Source organism: Oncorhynchus tshawytscha, linkage group LG11 (assembly GCF_018296145.1).
Source record: "Oncorhynchus tshawytscha isolate Ot180627B linkage group LG11, Otsh_v2.0, whole genome shotgun sequence".
Taxonomy (NCBI): Eukaryota; Metazoa; Chordata; class Actinopteri; order Salmoniformes; family Salmonidae; genus Oncorhynchus; species Oncorhynchus tshawytscha.
In genome coordinates, this window is record NC_056439.1 from 50,038,859 (window position 1) to 50,046,203 (window position 7,345).

General features: G+C 42.6%; 1 protein-coding gene across 1 annotated transcript in view; it reads right to left on the reverse strand.

Moving 5' to 3' along the window:
* LOC121847743 (ALK and LTK ligand 2-like) overlaps positions 1-6,610 on the reverse strand; it is an 18,921-nt gene extending 12,311 nt beyond the window's left edge. The window contains exon 1 of the mRNA XM_042330260.1: positions 5,462-6,610. The gene's annotated coding sequence lies outside the window, so the exon portion shown is untranslated. The remainder of the gene's footprint in view (positions 1-5,461) is intronic.
* Between the last annotated feature and the right edge of the window lie 735 nt (positions 6,611-7,345).

The window sequence follows — 7,345 nt, forward strand, 5'->3', positions numbered from 1 at the left end:
GAAGCAAGTGAGGTAGATAATATATAAAGTGAATATATAAAGTGAAATAAACAATTAAAATGAACAGTAAACATTACACATACAGAAGTTTCAAAACAATAAAGACATTACAAATGTCATATTATATATATACAGTGTTTTAACAATGTACAAATGGTAAAGGACACAAGATAAAATAAATAAGCATAAATATGGGTTGTATTTACAATGGTGTTTGTTCTTCACTGGTTGCCCTTTTCTCGTGGCAACAGGTCACAAATCTTGCTGCTGTGATGGCACACTGTGGAATTTCACCCAGTAGATATGGGAGTTTTTCAAAATTTGATTTGTTTTCAAATTCTTTGTGGATCTGTGTAATCTGAAGGAAATATGTCTCTCTAATATGGTCATATATTGGGCAGGAGGTTAGGAAGTGCAGCTCAGTTTCCACCTCATTTTGTGGGCAGTGAGCACATAGCCTGTCTTCTCTTGAGAGCCATGTCTGCCTACGGCGGCCTTTCTCAATAGCAAGGCTATGCTCACTGAGTCTGTACATAGTCAAAGCTTTCCTTAATTTTGGGTCAGTCACAGTGGTCAGGTATTCTGCCACTGTGTACTCTCTGTGTAGGGCCAAATAGAATTCTAGTTTGCTCTGTTTTTTTGTTAATTCTTTCCAATGTGTCAAGGAATTATCTTTTTGTTTTCTCATGATTTGGTTGGGTCTAATTGTGCTGCTGTCCTGGGGCTCTGTGGGGTGTGTTTGTGTTTGTGAACAGAGCCCCAGGACCAGCTTGCTTAGGGGACTCTTCTCCAGGTTCATCTTTCTGTAGGTGATGGCTTTGTTGTGGAAGGTTTGGGAATCGCTTCCTTTTAGGTGGTTATAGAATTTAATGTCTCTTTTCTGGATTTTGATAATTAGTGAGTATCGGCCTAATTCTGCTCTGCATGCATTATTTGGTGTTCTACGTTGTACACGGAGGATATTTTTGCAGAATTCTGCGTGCAGAGTCTCAATTTGGTGTTTGTCCCATTTTGTGAAGTCTTGGTTGGTGAGCGGACCCCAGACCTCACAACCATAAAGGGCAATGGGCTCTATGACTGATTCAAGTATTTTTAGCCAAATCCTAATTGGTATGTTGAAATTTATGTTCCTTTTGATGGAATAGAATGCCCTTCTTGCCTTGTCTCTCAGATCGTTCACAGCTTTGTGGAAGTTACCTGTGGCGCTGATGTTTAGGCCAAGGTATGTATAGTTTTTTGTGTGCTCTAGGGCAACAGTGTCTAGATAGAATTTGTATTTGTGGTCCTGGTGACTGGACCTTTTTTGGAACACCATTATTTTGGTCTTACTGAGATTTACTGTCAGGGCCCAGGTCTGACAGAATCTGTGCATAAGATCTAGGTACTGCTGTCTCTCTCTCTCTCAATTTCAATTCAATTTCATTGTAAGGGGCTTTATTTGCATGGAAAACGCATGTTTTCATTGCCAAAGCAAGTGAAATAGATACGACACAAAAGTGAAATAAACAATGAGAATAAAGACATTTCAAATGTCATATTATATATATATATATATATATATACAGTGTTGTAATGATGTGCAAAGAGAAAATATTCAAAAGGGAAAATAAATAAGTATAAATATGGGTTGTATTTACAATGGTGTTTGTTCTTCACTGGTTGGCCTTTTCTTGTGGCAACAGGCCTCAAATCTTGCTGCTGTGATGGCACACTGTGGAATTTCACCCAATAGATATGGGAGTTTATCCAAATTGGACTTGTTTTCAAATTCTTTATATGGTCATACATTTGGCAGGAGGTCAGGAAGCGCAGCTCAGTTTCCACCTCAGGAGGTTAGATGGACCATTACGTACTGGCTACAATGGTTCATTGTACTGATTAGAATCGCAGTTACACATGCTAAATCAACAATTTTGTAGTGTGTGTGTGTGTGTGTGTGTGTGTGTGTGCATTTGTTTGTTTGTGTTTACGTGTGTGAAATGTCATCAGAGGTTTATAGCCTAAAGGGTTAAATTGAAAAGAGACTTGTTGAATTCTGGACCACAGCCGTTTCACAGTCAGCTCAGTGAGCACTCTGAAGTCACACACATATTATTATAATTACTATTATATTAGTCAGTTAGTCATTAGGACGCCATATTAGTCATTCAATCATAATGCAGTCTCTCTTAAACACAGCCACGTACCGAATACTTATTTTGAAGCACTTTGAGCTACGTTTATTGATGAGAAGTGCATAAGACACACACACACACACACACACAGTCAGAACAGTAGGCATTCAATGGTATGTGTCCAATACTGTCTGTGATGTAGCTCAGTTATCTGTCTCCTCTATGGTTTCATCAGTTATCTGTCTCCTCTATGGTTTCATCAGTTATCTGTCTCCTCTATGGTTTCATCAGTTATCTGTCTCCTCTATGGTTTCATCAGTTGTCTGTCTCCTCTATGGTTTCATCAGTTATCTGTCTCCTCTATGGTTTCATCAGTTATCTGTCTCCTCTATAGTTTCATCAGTTGTCTAGCTCCTCTATGGTTTCATCAGTTGTATGTCTCCTCTATAGTTTCATCAGTTATCTGTCTCCTCTATAGTTTCATCAGTTATCTGTTTCCTCTATAGTTTCATCAGTTATCTGTCTCCTCTATAGTTTCATCAGCTGTATGTCTCCTCTATAGTTTCATCAGTTATCTGTCTCCTCTATAGTTTCATCAGTTATCTGTCTCCTCTATGGTTTCATCAGTTATCTGTCTCCTCTATGGTTTCATCAGTTATCTGTCTCCTCTATGGTTTCATCAGTTATCTGTCTCCTCTATGGTTTCATCAGTTGTCTGTCTCTGCTATGGTTTCATCAGTTGTATGTCTCCTCTATGGTTTCATCAGTTATCTGTCTCCTCTATGGTTTCATCAGTTGTCTGTCTCTGCTATGGTTTCATCAGTTATCTGTCTCCTCTATGGTTTCATCAGTTATCGGTCTCCTCTATAGTTTCATCAGTTATCTGTCTCCTCTATAGTTTCATCAGTTGTCTGTCTCCTCTATAGTTTCATCAGTTGTCTGTCTCCTCTATAGTTTCATCAGTTATCTGTCTCCTCTATAGTTTCATCAGTTGTCTGTCTCCTCTATACTCTCATCAGTTGTCTGCCTCCTCTATAGTTTGATCAGTTGTCTAGCTCCTCTATGGTTTCATCAGTTGTCTGTCTCCTCTATAGTTTCATCAGTTATCTGTCTCCTCTATAGTTTCATCAGTTATCTGTCTCCTCTATAGTTTCATCAGTTATCTGTCTCCTCTATAGTTTCATCAGCTGTATGTCTCCTCTATAGTTTCATCAGTTATCTGTCTCCTCTATAGTTTCATCAGTTATCTGTCTCCTCTATAGTTTCATCAGTTATCTGTCTCCTCTATGGTTTCATCAGTTGTCTGTCTCCTCTATGGTTTCATCAGTTATCTGTCTCCTCTATGGTTTCATCAGTTATCTGTCTCCTCTATGGTTTCATCAGTTATCTGTCTCCTCTATGGTTTCATCAGTTGTCTGTCTCTGCTATGGTTTCATCAGTTGTATGTCTCCTCTATGGTTTCATCAGTTATCTGTCTCCTCTATGGTTTCATCAGTTGTCTGTCTCTGCTATGGTTTCATCAGTTATCTGTCTCCTCTATGGTTTCATCAGTTATCGGTCTCCTCTATAGTTTCATCAGTTATCTGTCTCCTCTATAGTTTCATCAGTTGTCTGTCTCCTCTATAGTTTCATCAGTTATCTGTCTCCTCTATAGTTTCATCAGTTGTCTGTCTCCTCTATACTCTCATCAGTTGTCTGTCTCCTCTATAGTTTGATCAGTTGTCTGTCTCCTCTATGGTTTCATCAGTTGTCTGTCTCTGCTATGGTTTCATCAGTTATCTGTCTCCTCTATGGTTTCATCAGTTATCGGTCTCCTCTATAGTTTCTTCAGTTATCTGTCTCCTCTATAGTTTCATCAGTTATCGGTCTCCTCTATAGTTTCATCAGTTATCTGTCTCCTCTATAGTTTCATCAGTTGTCTGTCTCCTCTATAGTCTCATCAGTTATCTGTCTCTCTAGCCTCATCAGTTATCTGTCTCTCTAGCCTCATCAGTTATCTGTCTCTCTAGCCTCATCAGTTATCTGTCTCTCTAGCCTCATCAGTTATCTGTCTCTCTAGTCTCATCAGTTACCTGTCTCTCTAGCCTCATCAGTTATCTGTCTCTCTAGCCTCATCAGTTATCTGTCCTTCTAGCCTCATCAGTTATCTGTCTCTCTAGTCTCATCAGTTATCTGTCTCTCTAGCCTCATCAGTTATCTGTCTCCTCTATAGTCTCATCAGTTATCTGTCTCCTCTATAGTCTCATCAGTTATCTGTCTCTCTAGCCTCATCAGTTACCTGTCTCTCTAGCCTCATCAGTTATCTGTCTCTCTAGCCTCATCAGTTATCTGTCTCTCTAGCCTCATCAGTTATCTGTATCTCTAGTCTCATCAGTTATCTGTCTCTCTAGTCTCATCAGTTATCTGTCTCTCTAGCCTCATCAGTTATCTGTCTCTCTAGCCTCATCAGTTATCTGTCTCTCTAGCATCATCAGTTATCTGTCTCTCTAGCCTCATCAGTTATCTGTCTCTCTAGCCTCATCAGTTATCTGTCTCCTCTATAGTCTCATCAGTTATCTGTCTCTCTAGCCTCATCAGTTACCTGTCTCTCTAGCCTCATCAGTTATCTGTCTCTCTAGCCTCATCAGTTATCTGTCTCTCTAGCCTCATCAGTTATCTGTCTCTCTAGTCTCATCAGTTATCTGTCTCTCTAGCCTCATCAGTTATCTGTCTCCTCTATAGTCTCATCAGTTGTCGGTCTCCTCTATAGTCTCATCGGTTGTCTGTCTCCTCTATACTCTCATCAGTCATCTGTCTCCTCTGTTGTCATCAGGACATAGGAAACTTCCAAACAGACAGGAATCAGTAGAAAGTAGTATGTGGTTCCCTGCCTGAACTACGTGATCAAAGGTCTCTCTCTCTGTCTTTGAAACACACACACACCGACACACACACACACATGCACGCGCACACACACACACACACGCACGCACGCACACACACACACACACCGCCACACACATCGACACACACACACACACACACACACACACACACACACACACACACACACACACACACACACACAAAAATAATGAAAGGGAGAGAGAGAAGGTGAGAGAGGGAACGTTATTCCAATGTCCCCCTGTCCCTGTCTGATCCGTGGTACTAACACCAGACTACTGCTATGACCCGTGAGGGCTGCCAACAGTTGGCCACTTGGGTAACTAAAGCTGCTGCGTAAAAAGGACAGCCCAGTTTGAGACACTATGACTTCGACTTTAACTTGTGTTCTAACTATGAACAACAGACAGACACTCAGAGTTGAAATAGGAACAGGATCGGTAATATAATAGGTTTATAGTTACCTGAGTTGTGTTGTCTCGCGGGTACCAGGTGAACAGAAGCCAACCTGCTGGTGCTACGTGTTCCAGGATTAAACGCCTTTTAATCGCTTCAGCTACACACAACACACACACGCACACACACACTCCAATACACACTCCGAACTACACACACAGCTTGTCTTCGCCGTGCCGTGCGTTCTTTGCCTCTCTCCAAATACGTATCCCCTATCTCGGATGCTCCACCGCAACTTTTGTCCGGACAGGCGTGCGCCGTGTGTCCTAAATTCAGTTGTTGTAGTTCCCAGTCCCGTACGATGATTTATATCTGGTGCTTCACTGTTGAAGGTGGCGACGGAGTAGAGTGGGTGGATAAATTAACGACTGATGCAACTTTTTTAATAACTCTAGACCTCATCTCCTGCTGATGAAGTCGGCTGCCCGGTGTGTCGTGAGCTCCTCCGCTACATGCTGGAGGGCTCACCGTGCGTGCCACTGCCGCGCACTTTGTGTGTGTGTGTGTGTGTGTGTGGTGAAGTCCCCGGAGTATTTATCTATTATCCCGGGTTGTCTTCGATCAGAACAGCGTTCAAGACGGGAGCATAACCGAACACAGACGTCATATTTACACCGGATCGATAACGAGCCCTGGCCCCGGTCGCCCCATGCAGTTCTCTCAGTGCTCTCGGTTTGGGAAAAAACGTTATATTCCTCTCCTATTTTTCTCCTCTCAGTCGACAGAGCGGGGGAATGATTGTTAGTAATATAGAAAGGTCGAAACTTTCTCCCGTTCAACAGTGTCCCCGAATGGGACAGGAGCAGCGTTAGGGTTAACACTAAAATGTTGTATAAATCCTGCTCCCGCGAAGTTCCTCCTCGATCGATTTCCGTTTAATCACATATTGTCCGCCAGAGGACAGGAAATCCCCGACATTAATTTGATTACTGAAGCAGGGTGGTTTGTGTATTTCTGGAGACACACATACACGAGCGCTCTCGCATAAACTCTCACAACCACTCCAAATGCTCTCTGCTGACAACCTGACCTCGGAGCGCGGGAATGTAGGACTCTCTCCTGCGCCCAATATTGCTTTCGTTTACTTAATCTGAACACCACTCCCTTAATGCATAAGAAAACATCTCGCTCTTCTCCTCCTCCTCTCTTCGCCCTGAGTCAGGCGTTGTGTGTGTGGGTATGTGGGCCCTAAGCAATATTTGGTGGGAGGGGAGGGGAGAGGGGTTAAGGCACATTTCCTGCAATTCTACCCATTTTGTAATGATTTATGACATGCTAATATGATGTCTGAGTGAGAATGAAAAACAAAACCTATGGGGGCCCCAGGAGGTCAGAGCCCCTGGGCACATCCCCTGTTTGCCCTGGTATTCCTCCATGATTACTTCAAGTTTAGATAGCTGGCTAGACGAACTACCAATCAAAACATTGTTAGCTGACATGGCTAATTGAGTGGCTGTCAGTGACTGATGTAAGAGAAAAACCACTGTTGCTTATGCCTGGAACATGCATTGTGTATGTGTTTGTGTGTTTATGTGTGTGTGCATGTGTGTGGTTATGTGCGTGTGTGCTCGTGTGGTTTCGGCTATTATTTTCCAGGCTTGTCTTCCTTAACTACCTGAGGGGTTCCTGGATGGGAGACCAGATGCTGCTGGAAGTGGTGTTGGAGGGCCAGTAGGAGGCACTCTTTCCTCTGGTCTAAAATAATATCCCAATGCCCCAGGGCAGTGATTGGGGACATTGCCCTGTGTAGGGTGCCGTCTTTCGGATGGGACGTTAAACGTGTGTCCTGACTCTCTAAGGTCATTAAAGATCCCATGGCTCTTATCGTAACAGTAGAGGTGTTAACCCCGGTGTCCTGGCTAAATTCCAATCTGGCCCTCAAACCATCACAG